At 38.3% G+C, this 24,041-nt stretch overlaps 1 protein-coding gene and 1 pseudogene across 2 annotated transcripts in view; both read right to left on the bottom strand.

Annotated features, from left to right (window-relative positions):
* The window catches only part of SPIRE1 (spire type actin nucleation factor 1), a 208,597-nt gene that overhangs the window by 180,415 nt on the left and 4,141 nt on the right, over positions 1-24,041 (bottom strand). The window lies entirely within an intron of this gene.
* LOC132348155 (ATP synthase subunit a-like) lies at positions 1,944-2,612 on the bottom strand (annotated as a pseudogene).

The following is a 24,041-nucleotide window of genomic DNA, read 5'->3' as shown; positions in this document are numbered from 1 at the left end:
TCCCACATGCCGCAGAGCAACTAAGCCCGTGTGCCACAACTACTGAGCCTGCGCTCTAGAGCCTGTGAGCCACAACTACTGGAGCCCAAGTGTCACAAGTACTGAAGCCCGCGCGCCTATAGCCCATGCTCCGCAACAAGAGAAGCCACCACAATGAGAAGCCCGTGCACCACAACAAAGAATAGCCCCTGCTCGCCACAAATAGAGAAAGCCCACGCGTAGCAACGAAGACCCAACACAGCCATAAATAAATAAATAAACAAAGTTTTAAAAAGAAGAAGTGGGCTTGTGAAACTAATTAGTAGGCTATGGGTTGTGGAGTTAATTCAGATTATGTTGCTTTTTGATAATCAAGTTAGGGGTATTAGTATGACTGTGGGAATAATAAATTTCAGCACTGGAGGAGGTTGAGGTTTTGTACATAATCAGTGCCATAGGTATTTGATACTACTACTAGCAAGGCTAACCTGAGTGCTGCTTCGCACGCTGTGAACACCAGCAAGATGACTGGTATTATGCTGGCTAAAGTGTGAATTTAGGATTGCTAGAGTCGCCAGGATGAATAGTGATAATATTATGCCTTCTAGACATAGCAGTGAGGATATTAGGTGGGATTGATATATTAGTAGTCCTATGAGGGATATAGTGAACGCTATAATAATATTTCTATGTACTAAAGACACTTGGTAATTATGGGTCTAATCATAATCTAATGAGTCAAAACCACTTGTTTTGTTTTAAACTAAGTACCATATTCAGCCCACTCCAGTCCCTTTTGAGTTCACTTGTAGGCCAGGCTAATTGCCAATAATGAGATTAAAAGTAAAGCCATGGTGAGTACTGTTTTTCGGTTGTTTGGGTTGCTCAGGGGAGGGGCAGTAGGAGAGCAATTTCTAGGTCAAAAAGGAGGAATGTGATCGCTACTAGGAAAAATTTTATGGAAAAAGGTAGGCAGGCGGATCCTATAGGGTCAAATCCGCATTTGTAAGGGCTTGTTTTTTCTGCGTGTTTAGCTGAGGGAGTCAGAAGGCAATGAGTAAGAGTAATGAGGCTAGTGTTGTATTTGTCAATAGGGTCAGTATTAAGTTTATTATTCTTTTTCGGGGTGTACCGAAACTAACTGATTGGAAGTCAGTTGCACTAATTAATACTAAAAGAATTATGAGCCTCATCAATAGATAGATACGAAAAGGAGTAGTCATACAACATCTACAAAATGTCTGTATCAAGCAGTGGCTTCAAAGCTGAAGTGGTGGTTGGACGTGAAGTGAAATTTTAATTGGCACAGGAAACAAACAATAAGGAAGGTAGATCCAATGATTTCATGCAGTCGTGGAATCCTGTGGCTATGAAGAAAGTTAACCCGTAGACCCCATATGAGATCGTAAATGGGGCTTTGTAATACTCTGAGGCTTGTAGGAGTGTAAAATAGATACCAAGAGTAACTGTAATAAAGAGGACTTGAAGAATATGCTTACGATTTCCTTCCATAAGGCTATGGTGGGCCCAAGTAATAGACACGCCAGAGGCCAATAGCACGGAAGTGTTGAGAAGTGGTACCTCTAAGGGGTTTAGAGGGCAAATGCCTGTTGGTGGCCAGCACCCACCTAACTCAGGGGTAGGGGCGAGGCTTGAGTGATAGAAGGCTCAAAAGAAGCCGGTAAAAAAGAGGACTTCTGAGATGATAAATAAGATTATTCCGTATCGAAGTCCCCTTTGGACAGTTGGTGTGTGGTGGTCTTGGAAAGTGCTTTCTCAAATAACATCTCGTCATCACTGATATATTGTTAGAGTGTTAGTTAGTAGGCCTAGTATTAGTAGAATTATTGAGTTGAAGTGGAATCATATGATTAGGCCTGATGTTATGAGAAGGGCTGAAAGGGCTCCTGTAAGGGGTCAAGGACTAGGATTTACTATGTGGTATGCATGGATCTAATGGGTCATTATGTGTTGTCATGAAGATATAAGCTTACTAAGAGGGTAAATACATAGCAATGGTGAATTCGAGGATAGTTGAGTAGAGTGAGAATAATGAACGTAATGAGAGCCGTGAATGTGCTGATGCTTATTAGCACTAAGGTTGCTTCTCCGATTAGATGTATTAATATTTGACCTGCTGTAATAATGGCCGTTCATCGCACAGCTAGTGCTACCGGTTGGATAAACAGGCTGATAGTTTCGATAATTACTAGCATGGGGATGAGAGGGGTGGCTGTGCCTTGTGGTAGGAAGTCAGCTAACTATGCTTTTGTTTTGTTGCGGAAACCTATAACCACGGTACCAGCTCATAGGGGAATGGCTATTCCCACATTCATTGAGAGCTGCGTGGTGGGTGTAAATGAGTGGGGCAGTAGCCCAAGAAGGTTGGTTGACCCAATAAATAGGATGAGTGACATTAGTATTAGTGATCAAGTCTGTCCTTTATGATTATGGATGCTTATTATTTGTTTTGATGTAAGTTGGATTAGTCATTGTTGAAGGGAAATTATGCGATTGTTAACTAGTCGTTTTGATATTGGAAATAAAATACTTGGGAATATAATAATTAAAATGACTATGGGGAGGCCCATTACTGTCAGGGTTATGAAAGGGGCAAACAAATTTTTGTTCATTCTGTTTCTCAAGGGGTAGGTTGTTTTTGCACTTTAGTGAGTGTTGACTCTGGGTTGGGGTAGTAGATATACTTTGAGACTTTTAGTTGAAATATAATAAATAGTGTTAGAAATATAGATGAAATGGTAATAAATCATGTTGATATATTTCATTGTGGCATATCATTAAGGAGAATCTTAGCTCTCGGTCTTTAACCTGAAAGGTTAACGCTATTCTAGCTTCTTAATGAGCTTATAACATAGATGCGATCATTTTTCAAAGTATTTTAGAGGCACTAACTCAAGGACAATTGGCATGAAGCTGTGGTTTGATCCACAAATCTCTGAACACTGTCCGTAATAAAAGCCTGGTTGTGTTGATATTAGGGTTGTTTGATTTAGGCGTCCTGGGATTGCATCTGTTTTTAGGCCCAAGGAAGGTACGGCTCATGAGTGTAATACGTCTTCAGAGATTAGTATTCGGATTGTCATTTCTATGGGCAATACTACTCGGTTATCTACTTCTAGCAGTCGTAGTTCCCTTGGTTTTAGATCTGATGTTGGGATTATATAGGAGTCAAAATTCAGGTCTTCGTAGTCAGTATATTTATAGCTTCAGTATCACTGGTGACCTATAGTTTTTACAGTAAGAGATGGATTATTAATTTCATCTATTATGTAAAGGATTCAAAACAATGGTAGGGCAATTAAGATCAAGATAATGGCCAATAAGATAATCCAGATAGTTTCTACTTCTTGTGCATCTATCGTGCTAGTATGTGCTAGCTTAGTTGTTAGTATTAGTGAAATAATATAAAGAACCAGGGAGCTAATTAAGAAGACAATTATTAGTGTGTGGTCATGAAAATGTAGTAGCTCTTCCATGATGGGTGATGTTGCGTCTTGAAAGCCTAGTTGAAAGGGATATGCCATAGAGATATACAAGATTTCCACTTGTGACTTAACTTCGACAAAGTTACATAAAATTTTACTAATATCTCGTTCATGGAGAAAGACATAGCAGTTATGGTGTTGGCTTCAAACTGATAAAAGAGGGTTCGACTCCTTCCTTTCTTGACTACTTTAGACTGATGTAGGTTGGCTCTTCAAATGTATTATATGGTGGAGGACATCCATTTAGTCACTCTAAATTTGTAGTAGTGAGTTCTACTGTTAGTACTTCTCGTTTGGATGCGAATGCTTCTCAGATAATGAAAATTATCAGGATGACTGCTGTTAATGAGATGAATGAGCCTATTGATGAGATAGTATTTCATGTTGTATAGGCATCTGGGTAGTCGGAGTATTGTCGAGGCATACCAGGTAGGCCTAAAAAATGTTGTGGGAAGAAAGTTATGTTGACACCCACAAATATGATTACAAAGTGAACTTTTGCTCATGTTGAGCGTATATCCTGAGAATAGTGGGAATCAGTGCACAAATCCTATGATAGTGAAAACAGCTCCCACTGAGAGCACATAGTGAAAGTGTGCGACTACACAGTAGGTAACATGAAGGACAATGTCTAATGATCAATTAGCTAGGACAATGCCTGTTAGTCTGCCGACTGTGAAAAGGAAAATGAAACCCAGGGCTCACATCATGGCCGGGGACCACTTAATATTACATCTGTGGAGTGTTGCCAGTCAGCTAAACACTTTCACCCCTGTGGGAATGGCGATAATTATAGTGGCTGATGTAAAAAATGCTCGTGTGTCAATGTCTATACCCACTGTGACTATGTGGTGGGCTCATACAATGAACCCTAAGAATCCAATTGATATTATAGCTCATACTATACCCATGTACCCGAAAGGTTCTTTTTTTCCTGATTAATAGGTTACAATGTGTGAAATTATCCCAAATCCAGGCAGGATTGAAATATATACTTCAGGGTGTCCAAAGAATCAAAATAGGTGTTGATATAAGATTGGGTCTCCTCCTCCCACAGGGTCGAAAAGGTTGTGTTCAGGTTTCGATCAGTTAGTAATATAGTGATTCCAGCTGCTAGTACAGGTAAGGAGAATAGAAGCAACACTGCTGTGATTAGTACTGATCATATGAATAATGGTGTTTGATACTGGGTTATAGTGGGCAGTTTTATATTGATGATAGTGGTGATAAAATTGATAGATCTGAGAATTGAGGATACACCAGCAAAGTGTAGGGAAAAAATAGTAAGGTCAACTGAAGCTCCTGCATGTGCTAAGTTTCTGGCTAAGGATGGGTACACAGTTCAACCTGTACCCACACCGGCTTCAACTATTGATAATGCCAGTAGCAATAAGAAAGGAGGGAGTAGTCAGAAACTCATATTATTTATATGGGGAAAAGCTATATCGGGTGCTCCAATTATTAGGGGCACTAGCCAATTTCCAAATCCACCAATCATAATGGGTATGACTATGAAGAAAATTATTACAAATGCGTGGGCTGTTACTACCACGTTGTAAATTTGGTCATCTCCGAGCAGTGTTCCGGGCTGACCTAGTTCAGCATGAATTAATAAGCTTAGGCCAGTGCCTACTATTCTGGCTCAAGCACCAAAGAGTAAGTATAAAGTACCAATATCTTTGTGGTTGGTTGAGAATAATCAGCGGTTTATGAACATAGGTAAAATGGCCGAGTAGGAATTAGACTGTAAATCTAAAGACAGAGGTTAAGTCCTCTTTTTGCCAAGTCCCGTGGTGAATTGATCATTTTGAATTGCAAATTCAAAGAAGCAGCTTCAACCCTGCCGGGGCTTCTCTGGGCCTTTTTTTTCTCGTGGCAGGAGAAGTAGATTGAAGCCAGTTGACTAGGGTATTTAGCTGTTAACTAAAAATTTGTGGGAGATGTATCCCTCCTATCTAGTGAGGATTTAGCTTAATTAAAGTGTTTGATTTGCATTCAGTTGATGTAAGATATAGTCTTGCAATCCTTATTAGGCAGGAATTAAGTAAATTGTACTTGCTTAGGCTTTGAAGGCCCTTGTTCTGATTTAACCTAAATTCCTATTCTAAGATTGATAGTATTGGTGTGAGAGGTAGAAGTATTGTAGGTATTACGATTATGGTCGGTAAAAGGATTGTTTGTTTTGTACAGTCAAATTGTCATTTTATCTTTATGTTGTTTGTGGAGGGAAATATGGTTAATGCTGTGGAGTATGTAAGTCGTATGTAGAAGGACAGGTTAAGTAGTGCTGTGGTGGCTGTAAGTGTGGGTAAGATAATACTATTGGATTTTGTTATTTCTTGAATAATCATTCATTTAGGCATAAATCATGATAGTGGCGGGAGTCCTCCTATTGAGAGCAGGGTGGTCATGGTGAGGGTTGTGATGACAGGTGTTTTGTTTCATGTGTGTAATAGTGATAGTGTGGTGGTGGCTGAGCTGTGAATAAATAGTATGAATATAGTGAGGATTATTATGATATAAATTACTAGGTTTAGGATGGTTATAGTTGGGTTATATAGTAAGATGGCTGCCATTCATCCTATGTGGGCAATTGATGAGTAAGCTATGATTTTTCGGAGTTGTGTTTGATTTAATCCTCCTCAACCTCCGATTAGAATAGGAAGTATAGACAGAGACAATATTAGGTTTAGATTAATTGATGGTGAGATTTGATAGAGGATTGATAGGGGTGCAAGTTTTTGTCATGTTAATAGAATTAGACCTGCTGTTAATGGGATGCCTTGTGTTACTTCGGGCACTCAAAAGTGAAAAGGGGACAGTCCTAGTTTTATGGCTAGGGCTACTGTTATTACTGTTGATGCTGTTGGATTGAATAATTTTGTGACAGTCCACTGGCCGGGGTGTGATAGGTTAATGATGACTGCTATTATAAGTAGTGTGGATGTGGTGGCTTGTTTTAGAAAATATTTAGTGGAGGCTTCTATGGCTCGTGGGTTAAAGTTTTTTATTATAATAGGGATGATGGCTATTATGTTTATTTCAAATCCAATTCAGGCTAGTAGTCAGTGGGAGCTGGTTATTATGATTATAGTTCCTAAAATGACAGTTACTAGGATAATGACAGAGATGATGGGGTTTATTAGTATGGGAAGGATATAAACCAACATTTTCAGGGTATGAGTCCGATAGCTTGTTTAGCTGACCTTAATGTAGAATGTAGTGTAATATGGTAGCACGGAGAATTTTGAATTCTTAAGGGTAGGTTCAATTCCTATAATTCTAGAAACAAGAGGACTTGAACTTCTATTATTTACTCTATCAAAGTAATTCTTTTGTCAGACATATTTATGTTTGTGGGGGGATGCTTGCCGTTATGGTCGGTAGTGATACATGTCATATACATAGGGCTAGTGTTAGAGGCAGGAAGCTTTTTCAGAGTAGGTATATTAATTGGTCATATCAGAATCGAGGATAGGATGCTCGAATTCATAGGAAAGATACTGTTAGCAACAATGTTTTAACGGTGAAGTTAATTGTGTATAGTTCTGGTGTATATGCGTTGTGGAATGCTCCTAGAAATAGGATTGTTGTGAACATGTTTATTATACTGATGTTGGCGTATTCTGCTAGGAAGAATATGGCGAAGGGGCCTGCTGCATATTCTACACTGAAGCTGGACACAAGTTCAGATTCTCCTGTTAAATCAAAAGGGGCTCGGCTGGTTTCTGCTAGGGTGGAAATAAATAATATTATGGCTAGTGGTCATGATGGGAAGATTAGCCATAGTTGTTCCTGTGTTGTGGTTAGGGTTGATAGGGTAAAGGACCCGTTTATTAAGAGCACTGATAAGAGGATGATTGCCAGTGCTACTTCATATGAGACTGTGCTACTGCTCATAGGGTCCCAATTAGTGCATACTTTGAGTTGGAGGCCCATCCAGATCATAGGATAGAGTATACGGCTAGACTTGATATTGCTAGCATGAATAACACCCCTAGATTTATGTTGATGAGGGGGTATGGCATGCGTAGGGGGATTCATATTGTTAGGGCTAGAGTTAAGGCTAAGATGGGTGCGATGATAAATATGGAGGTGGAGGATGTGGCTGGTTGTAGGGGTTCTTTAGTGAATAGTTTGATTGCGTCAGCAATAGGTTGGAGTAGGCCGTGTGGTCCTACAATGTTTGGTCCTTTTCAGAGTTGTATGTAGCCTAGGATTTTTTGTTCTACTAATGTTAAGAATGCTACGGCTAGGAGAATAGGAATAATGAACATTAGGATGCTGATTGTAAACATTTTGTTAGAGAGAGGATTTGAACCTCTGGGCATAAAGATTTAAGTTTTACACAATTACCAGGCTCTGCCACCCTAACTAAACACTGGTCTCGGGTGATTGTTTTGTGTTTGCTTATTAAGTTGAGATTACATCATTAATTGTTTTGAAGACACTTGTTTAAAGTGGGCCTTATTTCTCTTGTCCTTTCATACTGGGAGAAATGCATAATAGACAGAAACCGACCTGGATTACTCAGGTCTGAACTCATCACGTAGGACTTTAATTGTTGAACAAACGAACTCAATAGTGGTGACACCATTGGGATGTCCTGATCCAACACCAAGGTCGTAAACCCTATTGTCGATATGGACTCTAGAATAGGATTGTGCTGTTATCCCTAGGTAACTTGTTCCATTAATCTATTTTTTGAATCAATAGTGATATTATGCTTTGGCTAGTGGGTCTAGGCTTTATCCACTCGGAGGTTTTTTTGTGCTCCAAGGTCACCACAACCAAAATTGTCAACCCATGTGAAATTTTGTTATTCCTTGGTAGTTGAAGATTATGGTTTTTTGGGTTGATTAACTGAAGCTCCCTAGGGTCTTCTTGTCTTATTTTGTCATCCCCGCCTCTTCACGGGGAAGTCAATTTCACTGATTAAAAGTAAGAGACAGTAAAACCCTCATGTAGCCATTCATACAAGTCCTTATTTAGAGATCAGATGATTATGCTACCTTTGCACGGTCAGGATACCACGGCCATTTACGGTTGTTACTGTCAGGCAGTGCCTCTAATACTGGTGATGCTGGAGGTGATGTTTTTGGTAAACAGGCAAGGTTTATAACCGCTGAGTTCCTTTTACTTTTTTTAACCTTTCCTTGGGTGCACACCTGTGTTGGATTAACAGTGTATTTAATTAATAGTTTAGTGTTACACTGTATTCATTTACTGTTAATTATCAGTATATTATTAGTTGCAAGGAGAAATATTTCTTGTTACTCATATTAACAGTATTGCTTCTATAATTTTATAGATTGGTCCAGTAGTAAGACTAGGAGTTGATTTACTTAATATTGGAATTGAGATGTGTTAGTTGTTGAGCTTGAATGCTTTCTTAATTGGTGGCTGCTTTTAAGCCAACTATGGTGTTGTTTGTTTTTACCCTCTAGTTAAGGTTGTACCCATTTCTAAAGAGCTGTACCTTTTCAGACAAACGTTTAAATATACACTGAAGCTTATTATGGTTTTTAGTATTATTTAACATTGAACTGAAATTCTTTTCCTGGACAACCAGCTATCACCAGGCTCGTTAGGCTCGTCACTTCTACTTATAAATCTTCTATTTTGCCACATAGATGAGTTTGTTCTAGTAACTGTTCATAAGTAGCTCACCTGGTTTCGGGTAGTTTAGCTTAAGTTCTCCTTGTTAAGTTGTTGCTAGTTAAGTCATTATGCAAAAGGTACAAGGGATAAGCTTTGCTTTTTATTACTTTTAATGTTTCTTTCATCATTCCCTTACGGTACTTTCTCTATAGCGCCATCAACGTCTAAATTTCTATCTCCTATACTTTAGATGTCTGGTGAATGTTTTATTTGACTAGTTAGTGTTAGTATGGTGGGAAGAGTGTGGGCTACGCTTAGTTCAAGGCATATATAGGTTATGAAATCTTCTAGGTGTAAATTAGGTGCTTTATTTAAGCTATGCCTTGGTTTATCCAAGCACAATTTCCAGTATGCTTAACTTGTTATGACTTATCTCCTCTCATATAATTGATTAGCATATGTTAATAAACTGTGGCTTTATCATAGCACTTGAGGAGGGTGACGGGCGGTGTGTGTGTGCTTCATGGCCTCATTCAATTAAGTGCTCTATTCTTAATTTACTACTAAATCCTCCTTTAGTTTTTAGGTTTCATAAAAACTTTCGTATAGATAAAGGGTATTCTTGGTGTATAAAACGTAGCCCATTTCTTCCCACCCCATAGGTTACACCTTGACCTAACGTTTTTATGTGTTATAGTTGTGCTTACTTTTGCTCCTTTTTAGGGTTTGCTGAAGATGGAGGTATACAGACTGGATTAGCAAGGGTTGGTGAGGTTTATCGGGGTTTATCGATCATAGAACAGGCTCCTCTAGAGGGGTGTGAAGCACCGCCAAGTCCTTTGAGTTTTAAGCTGTTGCTAGTAGTACTCTGGCAAATAGTCTAGTTCTTATGATTATCTGGGTTTAGGGTTAAGCATAGTGGGGTATCTAATCCCAGTTCGGGTCTTAGCTATATCATGTAATCAGGATATGTTAGTCACTTTCATAGTTTATTTTTACTTTAATTATGGCTTTTTACAGCTTAATCAAGGTTTAATTTTATTTTGTATAATTCTTTAACACGTTTTACACCATAATTCTATTAATTCGGGTCAATCGTATGACCGCAGTGGCTGGCGTGAAATTTACCACCCTTATTAATATGCCTTAGTTGAACTTTCGTTTATGGCTTAATTCTTATCACTGCTGTCTCCCATGGGGGTGTGGTTGAGCAAGATGTTGTGAGCTGCTGGTACAGCGTGCTTGATACCTGCTCCTTTTAATCTTAGTGATTTAGAAGGCATTCTCACCGAAGTGCAGATATTTGCATGTGTAATTCTATTAAAAACTAACAAAAAGGCTGGGACCAAACCTGTATGTTCATCGGGCTAGTGAGCCCATCTAGACATCTTCAGTGCCTTGCTTTAAGAAGTGTTTAAGCTACATTAACTTGTTATATATAGGTGGTGTTTATATGGTTGTGTTGTGTGGTTTGTGTCAGATTTAGTATTAAATTTTTGATAAAATGGCTAGCGAATCTAGGGGGATGTCTGTCTATATGGGTGGTGAATATCTAAGTAGCTCATTGGTATGATGGAGGGGGGTTTGAGGTTGAGTATATACCTGGAACAAATGCTACATTTGTTCACCAAAAGACATGTTTAATAGTGTTCACGGCAGCATTATTCATAATATCCAATAACTGGATGTCCAAATGCAAGATCCCAAAACTCTAATGTCCATCTAGAGTAGAATGGATAAATTATGGTCTAGTCATACAACGGAATATGACACTAAAATGTGAATGAACAAACTACAACTATATGCAACAATGTGGATCAATGTCACAAAGTTCAGAGAAAGAAGTCAGAAATAAGGTAGCCTAATACTGGTTGATTCTATATATTTAAGCTCAAATACAGGCTCAACATATGCCATTATAAGTCATGATGGTGGTGACTCACGGTGGTTGGTGACTAAAAGGGTGCACAGGCAGACGTTCTGGGATCGTAGTAATGTTCTGTTCCTTGATCTGTGTCCTGCTAATGTGAGTGTACTCACATTGTAAAAAGCCATCAGTTATGATTTATGCACTTTTCTGTTAGTTACATTTTAATTAAAATTTGCTTTAAAAATGAAGACAAAATAGAGACATTTCCAGACTAACAAAAACAGTGAATTCAACAGCGGCAGATCTGCACTAAAGTAAATACTAAAGGGAGCTCTTCAGGCAGGAGGAAAATAATCCCAGAAGAAAGTATAGTAATGTAGGAACAAACAAAGAGCACGGAAAGAGCAAATATGTGAAAAAATCCACATGAATATTAAACTGTACAAAAATATTATCTTATGTTTAAAATCTATGATAAACTAAAATACATGTCAACAATAATAAAAAAGCAAAAGGAGATAAATGGAGTGACAGTGTTCTAAGATCTCTGCATTGTCCAGAGAGTAATATAACTAGTAATTTATATGAAACTTTAATAAAAAGTCAATAATCTGGGACTTCCTTGGTGGTCCAGTGGTTGAGAATCCGCCTTCCAATGCAGGGGGCACGCTTTGATCCCTGGTCAGGGATCTAAGATCCCACATGCCGTGGGGCAACTAAGCCCGCGCGCAACAACTAAAGAGCCTGCGGGCCGCAACTAAGACCCAACGCGGGCAAAAATAAATAAATAAATATATTTTTTTTTAAAGTCAATAATCCATGTTGTAAAGCAACTACTAAGAAGAACAGTAAAGGAATATACAATAAGCAAGCTAATGAAGGAAGAAATTTCAACAATTAAAAAATACTTAATCAAAAAGAAGATAAGGGATAGAAAGTTAATACAGAACTGGTGGGACAAATGGAAAAAGTAAGATAACGTGCTCTTAAATTACTGATTTTAAAAATCAGTAATTACATTAACTGTAAATAAAATAAATAATCCAATTTAAAAGTACACATTGCTATATTAGATAAAAAAAAAATCCAAACTATATCCTCCTTGTAAAAAACACACCTTAAATGTAAGAATATAAAAAAATTGATAATGAAATTATGAAAAGGAATATACCATGCAAACATTAGTCAAAGAAAGCTGATGTAACTTTACACATGTAACTATAGCCACATTGACAAAAAGGTCAATCCACCAAGACGTTATCACAACTCTAAATTTGTATGTACCTAAAAATATAGTCTCAATATAAATAAAAATTGACAGAAGAACCCATGGATCAAAGAAGAAATTACAATGGAAATCAGAAAGATAATTGAATTTAGTGATAATAAAAATGTGATGATATATCAAAACTTCTAGGAGAGTGACATCAGAAATATAGCAGAGTGAAAAACTTCTATTCATCAAAACACACCATTAACAATGTGAAAAGGAAAGGCACAGAGTTGGAGAAGATAACTGCAATACACACAGCTGGCCAATGGTTCGTATCCACAGTACACAAAAATCAGAACATGTAAAAATAAGGAGAGACAAAAAACAATAGAAGTAGAGTTGCATTTACCAGGGACTGGGGAAGGGGAGAACCGGAAGTTACTGCTTAATGGTTACAGTTTCAGTTTGGGGTGATGAAAAATTTTGGAAATAGACAGTGGTGATGGTTGTACAACACTGTGAATGTAATTAATGCCATTAAAATAAATGGTTAAAATGGTAATTTTTATGTTATATATCTTATAAGAAAATAACCTAATAGAAAAATGGTCAAAAGACCTGAACAGGAACTTCACAAAAGAGATATCCTCATGGCCAATAAACATATGAAAAGGCACTCAACCTGATTAGCCATCAGATAAACACAACTTAAAACCATTATGAGATATGTACTATTCAAACAGCTAAACTTCTTATTTTTTAATAACATTTCCAAGTATTAGAGTGGATGTGGAGCAGCAGATACACTGCTAGTAAGAAAGGTAAACTGAAACCAGCACTTTGTAAAACTGCTTGGCAATATCTACTAAAACTCAAGAGACACACATGCAACAATCCAGCAAGTCTACTAGATGTATACCTAACAGAAGTACATACATATATTCAGAAGTGTTCATAGCAATGTTATTTGAAATAGCTAAAAACTTCAAACAATTCATACGTCCATCAACAGCAGAATGGGTAAATCAACTTTGGTTTTTTCATGCAGTTGAATACTGTATAGCAATAAAAACAAACTAAAGGGCTTCCCTGGTGGCACAGTGGTTGAGAACCTGCCTGCCAATGCAGGGGACATGGGTTCGAGCCCTGGTCTGGGAAGATCCCACATGCCGCGGAGCAACTAGGCCCGTGAGCCACAACTACTGAGCCTGCGCGTCTGGAGCCTGTGCTCCGCAACAAGGGAGGCCACGACAGTGAGAGGCCTGCGCACCGCAATGAAGAGTGGCCCCCGCTCGCCGCAACTAGAGAAAGCCCTCGCACAGAAACGAAGACCCAACACAGCCAAAAATAAAATAAATAAATAAATAAATAAAACTGTTAATCTACAGGCTAAGCCATCTCAGATCACAGGTTTAAAAAAAAAAAAAAAAAAAAAAACTAAAGCAACATGCAACAAGTAATTTATCTCACAAACATGATGTTGAACAAAAGCAGCCAGACACAAAAAACACATAATGTAAGATTCCACACACATAAAGTTCATAAGCAAGCAAGCAAGCCCAATGTATGGTGATAAACTAAGGCACTGATTACATGTGGAAGGCTACTTGTAATGTTCCTTTGTTCTTAACCAGGTTGGTGTTTATGTGATTGTGTCATTAATGATTTGTGCACTTTTCTGTACGTATACTGAACTTTCAAAAAAGTTTTAAAAAGCCCAAGAAAATAAGTTTTGAGGAGGAAATGTCAAAAGAAATTAGATTTTTAGACAGAAGTGGTCAATGATTTAATTATCTTCAAATAGATACAACATACACCAGAGTCTTTAAGAAATTCTGATTACCAGCCTGTCATCACTAAAACCAAAAACAGCTGTTGAACTCTCATGCAACTAGATGAAAACTGCTCAAATTGCATAAAAATCTGGTATAACATTTTCTTAATGTATTTTCTTTGTATGGTGAGGATAATGCAAGCAGCAAAACAAAACAAGGTATCTATTTAAAATCAATAGAATGCCAGTTAGATACTGCCCTGAGAACAGCAGTCTGGACCAGATAAGCCGAATAATAAATTCAATGCCCCTGCAGGAAAAAAAAATCTTGTCTCGTCCTGACTTGTTATACCACCACTCGAAAGTAACTACACAGAACTTAGAATTAGGGAAAATACCACTACCTTTCCTAATAAATACACATTACTGTTTATACACATCAGTATTTTTCTGGTCGCCTAAAATAATCACAATCCCATGTAACAGTCAAATACTTAGACAAGACGAAAAACCATTTTCTCAATGATACTTAGTTTTCATCTCTTCTGTTTGTTTGGTTTAAGACATTTTACAAGCATTTTATCTACACGTTACACTTCAGAGCCATAATGAAAATGCACAGGGACTTCCCTGGTCGTCCACAGGTTAAGGCTCTGCACTCCCAATGCAGGGGGCTTGGGTTCGATCCCTGGGCAGGGAGCTAGATCCCACATGCTGTAACTAAAGATCCCACATGCTGCAACTAAAACCCAGCGCAGTCAAATAAATAAATTTTTTTTTTTAAAAAGTGTGATATCCATTAAAAAAAGTTAAAAAAAGAAACTGCACATTTACAAAATGGGGAACAATTTCAAATCTGGTTGACTGTCAACATTCTGCATGGTTCTGCTGCTATTTTAGGGACACCTCCAGCCCAGAGGTGCCAGAAGTACTTTCAAGAGGGAGGCCAGTGATCCCAAGACTTGTCCCAAACCAGTCCTTTTTTTGTTTTTTTTTTAATTTAATTTTTTTTTTTTTTGGCTGCGTTGGGTCTTCATTGCTGCGTGTGGGCTTTCTCTAGTTGCAGACAGCGGGGGCTACTCTGCATTGCAGTGAGCGTGCTTCTCAGTGCGGTGGCTTCTCTTGTTGCGGAGCACGGGCTCTAGGCACGCAGGCTTCAGTAGTTATGGCTCGTGGGCTCTAGAGCGCAGGCTCAGTAGTTGCGGCACATGGGCTTAGTTGCTCCGTGGCATGTGGGATCTTCCTGGACCAGAGCTCAAACCCGTGTCTCCTGCATTGGCAGGTGGATTCTCAACCACTGCACCACCAGGGAAGTCCCCAAACCAGTTCTTGACCATCTATGTATCTCGGTCAATCCACACTTGACCCCAGGTCACATTTCACTGACCTCCTCTCAGCTCCAGTCCATCCAAGTTTATACCCCAATACAGGCTCCTCTGGCTTCAGTTCCCAGGTATATCTCCCTTCTGATAAACAGGTTGGGCAGACTGCTCTCTCCAAGACTCCCTACTCAACTTGGCTCTATGGTATTTAATAAACAACTGCTGAATGAAGGATTGAATAGAATACACAGGCAGACAGTGGTGGGCAAGCCAGTAAGAGCAAGATACCAGACAGAGATACTTCCCAAATCTAACAAAGTGTGAACAACAAAAATAACCAAAACTTTTACCATTTCAATTCTTCTTCTGTATTAAAAACAAAACCAGGGCACAAGCAAAGAAGAACTACAATTCTGCAGCCTGTGGAACAAAAACCACATTCACAGAAAGATAGACAAGATGAAAAGGCAGAGGGCTATGTCCCAGATGAAGGAACAAGATAAAACCCCAGAAAAACAACTAAATGAAGTGGAGATAGGCAACCTTCCAGAAAAAGAATTCAAAATAATGATAGTGAAGATGATCCAGGACCTCAGAAAAACAATGGAGGCAAAGATCGAGAAGATGCAAGAAATGTTTAACAAAGACCTGGAAGAATTAAAGAACAAACAGAGATGAACAATACAATAACTGAAATGAAAACTACACTAGAAATTATCAATAGCAGAATAACTGAGGCAGAAGAACGGATAAGTGACCTGGAAGACAGAATGATCAAATTCACTGCCATGGAAAAGAATAAAGAAAAAAGAATGAAAAGAAATGAAGACAGTCTAAGAGACCTCTGGGACAACATTAAATACAACAACATTCGCATTATAGGGGTCCCAGAAGGAGAAGAGAGAAAGGACTCAAGACAATATTTGAAGAGATTATACTCAAAAACTTCCTTAACATGAGAAAGGAAATAGCCACCCAACTCCAGAAAGCACAACGAGTCCCATTCAGGATAAACTCAAGGAGAAACACACCGAGACACATAGTAATCAAATTGGCAAAAATTAAAAACAAAGAAAAATTATTGAAAGCAACAAGGGAAAAACGACAAATAACATACAAGGGAACTCCCGTAAGGTTAACAGCTGATTTCTCAGCAGAAACTCTACAAGCCAGAAGGGAGTGGCCTGATATACTTAAAGTGATGAAAGGCAAGAACCTACAACCAAGATTACTCTACCCGCCAAGGATCTCATTCAGATTCGATGGAGAAATCAAAAGCTTTACAGGGCTTCCCTGGTGGCACAGTGGTTGAGAATCTGCCTGCCAATGCAGGGGACACGGGTTCGAGCCCTGGTCTGGGAAGGTCCCACATGCCGCGGAGCGACTAGGCCCGTAAGCCACAATTGCTGAGCCTGCGCGTCTGGAGCCTGTGCTCCGCAACAAGAGAGGCCGCGATAGTGAGAGGCCCGGGCACCGCGATGAAGAGTGGCCCCCACTTGCCGCAACTAGAGAAAGCCCTTGCACAGAAACGAAGACCCAACACAGCCATAAATAAATAAATAAATAAATAAAAATTTTTATTAAAAAAAAAGCTTTACAGACAAGCAAAAGCTAAGAGAATTCAGCACCACCAAACCAGCTCTACAACAAATGCTAAAGGAACTTCTCTAAGTGGGAAACACAAGAGAAGAAAAGGACCTACAAAAACAAACCCAAAACAATTAAGAAAATGGTCATAGGAACATACATATCGATAATTACCTTAAACGTGAATGGATTAAATGCTCCAACCAAAAGACACAGGCTTGCTGAATGGATACAAAAACAAGATCCATATATATGCTGTCTACAAGAGACCCACCACTACAGACCTAGGGACACATACAGACTGAAAGTGAGGGGATGGAAAAAGATATTCCATGCAAATGGAAATCAAAAGAAAGCTGGAGTAGCTATACTCATATCAGATAAAATAGACTTTAAAATAAAGAATGTTACAAGAGACAAGGAAGGACACTGCATAATGATCAAGGGATCAATCCAAGAAGAAGATATAACAATTATAAATATATATGCACCCAACATAGGAGCACCTCAATACATAAGGCAACTGCTAACAGCTGTAAAAGAGAAAATCGACAGTAACACAATAATAGTGGGGGACTTTAACACCTCACTTACACCAATGGACAGATCATCCAGACAGAAAATTAATAAGGAAACAGAAGCTTTAAATGACACAATAGACCAGATAGATTTAATTGATATTTATAGGACATTCCATCCAAAAACAGCAGATTACACTTTCTTCTCAAGTGCGCATGGAACATTCTCCAGGATAGATCACATCTTGGGTCACAAATCAAGCCTCAGGAAATTTAAGAAAATTGAAATCATATCAAGCATCTTTTCCAACGACAATGCTATGAGATTAGAAATGAATTACAGGGAAAAAAACGTAAAAAACACAAACACATGGAGGCTAAACAATACGTTACTAAATAACCAAGAGATCACTGAAGAAATCAAAGAGGAAATCAAAAAATACCTAGAGACAAATGACAATGAAAACACAACGATCCAAAACCTATGGGATGCAGCAAAAGCAGTTCTAAGAGGGAAGGTTATAGCTATACAAGCCTACCTCAAGAAACAAGAGAAATCTCAAGTAAACAATCTAACTTAACACCTAAAGGAACTAGAGAAAGAAGAACAAACAAAATCCAAAGTTAGTAGAAGGAAAGAAATCATAAAGATCAGAGCAGAAATAAATGAAATAGAAACAAAGAAAACAATGGCAAAGGTCAATAAAACTAAAAGCTGGTTCTTTGAGAAGATAAACAAAATTGATAAACCTTTAGCCACACTCATCAAGAAAAAGAGGGAGAGGACTCAAATCAATAAAATTAGAAATGGGGCTTCCCTGGTGGTGCAGTGGTTGAGAATCTGCCTGCCAATGCAGGGGACACAGGTTTGAGCCCTGGTCTGGGAAGATCCCACATGCCGTGGAGCAACTAGGCCCGTGAGCCACAATTACTGAGCCTGCGCATCTGGAGCCTGTGCTCTGCAACAATAGAGGCCGCGATAATGAGAGGCCCGTGCACTGCGATGAAGAGTGGCCCCCACTTGCCGCAACTGGAGAAAGCCCTCGCACAGAAACGAAGACCCAACAGAGCCATAAATAAATAAATAAATAAACAAACAAACAAACCCAAAGTTTAAAAAAAATAAATAAAATAAAATTAGAAATGAAAACGGAGAAGCTACAACAGACACTGCAGAAATACAAAGCATCCTAAGAAACCACTACAAGCAATTCTATGCCAATAAAACAGACAACCTGGAAGAAATGGACAAATTCTTAGAAAGGTACAACCTTCCAAGACTGAACCAGGAAGAAACAGAAAATATGAACAGACCAATCACAAATAATGAAATTGAAACTGTGATTAAAAATCTTCCAACAGACAAAAGTCCAGGACCAGATGGCTTCACAGGTGAATTCTATCAAACATTTAGAGAAGAGCTAACACCTATCCTTCTCAAACTCTTCCCAAAATTTGCAGAGGAAGGAACACTCCCAAACTCATTCTATGAGGCCACCATCACCCTGATACCAAAACCAGACAAAGATATCACAAAAAAAGAAAATTACAGACCAATATCACTGATGAATATAGATGCAAAAATCCTCAACAAAATACTAGCAAACAGAATCCAACAACACATTAAAAGGATCATACACCATGATCAAGTGGGATTTATCCCAGGGATGCAAGGATTCTTCAATATACACAAATCAATCAATGTGATACACCATATTATCAAATTGAAGAATAAAAACCATATGATCATCTCAATAGATGCAGAAAAAACTTTTGACAAAATTCAACACCCATTTATGATAAAAACTCTCCAGAAAGTGGGCATAGAGGGAACCTACCTCAACATAATTAAGGCCATCTATGACAAACCCACAGCAAACATCATTCTCAATGGTGAAAAACTGAAACCATTTCCACTAAGATCAGGAACGAGACAAGATGCCCACTCCCACCACTATTATTCAACATAGTTTTGGAAGTCCTAGCCACAGCAATCAGAGAAGAAAAAAAAATAAAAGGAATACAAATTGGAAAAGAAGTAAAACTGTCACTGTTTGCAGATGACATGATACTATACACACAGAATCCTAAAAATGCCACCAGAAAACTACTAGAGCTAATCAATGAACTTGGTAAAGTTGCAGGATACAAAATTAATGCACAGAACTCTCTTGCATTCCTATACACTAATGATGAAAAATCTGAAAGAGAAATTATGGAAACACTCCCATTTACCATTGCAACAAAAAGAATAAAATACCTAGGAATAAACCTACCTAGGGAAACAAAAGACCTGTATGCAGAAAACTAAAAGACACTGATGAGAAAAATTGAAGATGATACAAACAGATGGAGAGATATACCAAGTTCTTGGATTGGAAGAATCAATATCGTGAAAATGACTATACTACCCAAAGCAATCTACAGATTCAATGCAATCCCTATCAAATTACCAATGGCATTTTTTACGGAACTAGAACAAATCATCTCAAAATTTGTATGGAGACACAAAAGACCCCGAATAGCCAAAGCAGTCTTGAGGGAAAAAAACGGAGCTGGAGGAATCAGACTCCCTGACTTCAGACTATACTACAAAGCTACAGTAATCAAGAGAATACGGTACTGGCACAAAAACAGAAACATAGATCAATGGAAGAAGATAGAAAGCCCAGAGATAAACCCACGCACCTATGGTCAACTAATCTATGACAAAGGAGGCAAAGATATACAATAGAGAAAAGAGAGTCTCTTCAATAAGTGGTGCTGGGAAAACTGGACAGCTACATGTAAAAGAATGAAATTAGAACACTCCCTAACACCATATACAAAAATAAACTCAAAATGGATTAGAGACCTAAATGTAAGACCGGACACTATAAAACTGTTAGAGGAAAACATAGGCAGAACACTCTATGACATAAATCACAGCAATATCCTTTTTGACCCACCTCCTAGAGAAATGGAAATAAAAACAAAAATAAACAAATGGGACCTAATGAAACTTCAAAGCTTTTGCACAGCAAAGGAAACCATAAACAAGACAAAAAGACAACCCTCAGAATGGGAGAAAATATTCGCAAACGAATCAATGGACAAAGGATTAATCTCCAAAATATATAAACAGCTCATGCAGCTCCATATTAAAGAAACAAACAACCCAATCCAAAAATGGGCAGAAGACCTAAATAGACATTTCTCCAAAGAAGACATACAGATGGCCAAGAAGCACATGAAAAGATGCTCAACATCACTAATTATTAGAGAAATGCAAATCAAAACTACAATGAGGTATCACCTCACACCAGTTAGAATGGGTATCATCAGAAAATCTACAAACAACGAATGCTGGAGAGGGTGTGGAGAAAAGGGAACCCTCTAGCACTGTTGGTGGGAATGTAAATTGTTACAGCCACTATGGAGAACAGTATGGAGGTTCCTTAAAAAACTAAAAATAGAATTACCATATGATCCAGCAATCCCACTACTGGGCACATACCCAGAGAAAACCATAATTCAAAAAGACACATGCACCCCAATGTTCATTGCAGCACTATTTACAATAGCCAGGTCATGGAAGCAACCCAAATGCCCATCAACAGGCGAATGGATAAAGAAGTTGTGGTACATATATACAATGGAATATTACTCAGCCATAAAAAGGAGCGAAATTGAGTCATTTGTTGAGATGTGGATGGATCTAGAGACTGTCATACAGAGTGAAGTAAGTCAGAAAGAGAAAATCAAATATCGTATATTAACGCATGTATGTGGAACCTAGAAAAATGGTACAGATGAACCAGTGTGCAGGGCAGAAGTTGAGACACAGATGTAGAGAACAAACGTATGGACACCAAGTGGGGAAAGCCGCGGTGGGGTGGGGATGGTGGTGTGCTGAATTGGGCGATTGGGATTGACATGTATACACTGATGTGTATAAAACTGATGACTAACAAGAACCTGAAGTATAAAAAAGCAAAAAAAACAACTAATACTAAACTTTCTTTGGGTTATTTGTATGGAAATAGGTTAATATAAATGTTTCAGACATTACATGACATTTCTAAAAATCTTATATGTTCTGGTATAATATTGTAAGTCATAATTCTAGTTATTACTTAAAAATGTATATCTCGGAAATAATAAATAACTAAATAAATAAATAAATAAATAAAAACACCTCAGTAACAACAAGGACACCCAGCACTGAGCTCCTTGAAGATATATCTGATTCTAGGGCTGGGGCAGAAAATACACATGATAAGCCTTGAAGCACCTTGTACTGCCAGAAAGTAAGGATGTGCTCAAAAACACAAAAGGATGGGGCACATCAAAGTGACATGGGCGCCTACCTGAAGGAGCTTCCAACGGCCACAGCTGGAACAATTTGAGCAACAAAAGAAATAACATGGTAACAGATAACAAAGTGTAAAACATACACGGATCCAGACTTCATTAATGACTGAATAAATAAGTAAATGAGGAGAAGAATCAAATCTTCCTTACAGAAGAATCCAAAAAATACTAAGTAGATATTCACGACTCCAGGAGGAGGCCCCCGTGAATGCAGACTGGACTCAGTAACTCCCTTCCAAAGAATAAAGTATAGAAAAGGTAAAAACAGTAAAACTCTTTATTGGAGAAACCTGGCAAACAAGGCTCACATCCCCAGTGGTGCTGTGTGGATATCATGTGCCTCAATCCAATGTGACGAGGGGAGCCCTTCCCCTTTCTGGTACTCTTCACTCAAACGCATAACCCCAGCCTAGTCAAGAAAACAGCAGGCAAACCTAAATGCAAGGACATTCTGCAAAACCCCCAACCAGTACTCCTCAAGACTCTCAAGGTCATGGGAAACAAGGAAAATTTGAGAAACTGCCACAGAGAGAAGAGACTAATGAGCCATGATGACTAAACACAACCAGGTGTCCTGGGTGGGATTCTGGAACAGAAAAAGGACACTAACAGAAAAACTAGGGAACTCCAAGTGAAGTCTGAAGTTTAGTTAATAGTAATATGCCGTTAGTTAGTTTTGACCAATGTACCCAGTAATATAAGATGTTAACATTAAGGGAAACAGGTGAGAGGCACACAGGAACCCTCTGCACTAAGTTTGCAACTTTTCTTCAATCTAAAATTATCTCAAAATTAAAAATTTATTTAAAAAACATTAAATTTGGCAATTTAGCAACACGCAATATTTTCCTCATAGTTTTAAACAAGAATCTGGGAGACGGTAGTTTCTTTTTTTTCTACTTAGCCAATAGGAAGCAAATGGGAAATATAGTATGACTCCAATATTATTAAAGTGGGATGGGAACTGCTGCCATTTTACAGAACCTACGAAGCAGGAAAGCGATTCCCACCTTACAAATAAAACAGGCAGAGTGTGACTCATCATCTCTTATCAACATATAGTCCTCGGTAGATCAGTGATTTTTTTCCTTCTAAAGTTGAGTCAAAACTCTTAGTAAGACAAATGGTTTCCCAAAAGAGTCCCAACTTACTTACATACCAATATCTATATGTGACTGATATTTTTCCACTGTTTTCCTTTGCATAAGGCAGAAATACAGATACAAAACCACAAATGCATTATTCCAAAATCTCTCCCAAAAATGTCTGTGGCCATTCTCACACAACCCAAATGGAAGTACGCTGGAGAGTAAACTGGAGTCAAAAGTGACAGCAATCTTAACTGATTATGGCTAAAATATCTTAATCTTGCAAATGGTCATCTGGACACATGGTTAAAGCCCCCCCAGGGGCCTAGAAGGGGACTGTGTAAGGGAGCAGGTTCCAAGTTGACCTGCGTTAGCTTCACCGTAAACTGATCACTGTTTATGTTCTATTTTCTCCTCTATAATAACTAAACTTGGACACTGCTTGCACGTAATAGGGACTCAGTGCATGTTTTTAAAATTGAATTAAGCCCACATATCTGGACATATTGTTCACATGGAATAATTCTCACCTATTGCTGTAACTGACAAGGTATTTCACCAACCCCTAATACTGTCATTCACCCCCAACCGTTACCCTGGACACACACACCTCAAGTATTCCTTTCATTTAATGATCAGAATGTAAACACTCAAGAAAAATATCAAGAGTGAACAAAAATTAATCTCTTTAAACATGTTTTCACTATTTCAACCTTCTCCGCAAATATTCTGTCTCTCTTTAAACTCAAAAAGGATATTATTCCAAGACCACTTCCCCACCAAATTGGCATGAACCCTGCTGAGAAGCCTCGCGGATCACATCCTCTTTTCAAATCCCAAACAAAGCCCCAATGTTCCCTATACCAAGGGATGCCTTTATTAATATGCACGCAGTCCTTCATTGTTCCTCCCAGGAAAACCTATCACTAACCTCACAATGATTTTAAATCAAGATGTGTTCATAATTTTGAAAGTGTTCTTTATACATCTAAAGCTAAAGGTACATCAAAAATTTTGAAACCAAATCTGAAACAAAGTTATTTTTGTCAGATGGGTATTTAAGGTCTACAAGGCTGCTAAGACCATGGAGTGGTTCTAAGCTCTAGTACTACCATTAATAATTCTTTGTGGCATCCCAGAGAAAAACGAGTTATAATCTTGTGGAGATTGGAATATAACCTAAATTCCATCAATGACTACTTTCTAAAGAAAGTGTACACTAAAATGTGT

The sequence above is a fragment of the Balaenoptera ricei genome, chromosome 14 (assembly GCF_028023285.1).
Source record: "Balaenoptera ricei isolate mBalRic1 chromosome 14, mBalRic1.hap2, whole genome shotgun sequence".
Lineage (NCBI taxonomy): Eukaryota > Metazoa > Chordata > Mammalia > Artiodactyla > Balaenopteridae > Balaenoptera > Balaenoptera ricei.
Note: the sequence above shows the minus strand (reverse complement) of the source record. Positions and strands in the feature narration are given on the sequence as shown.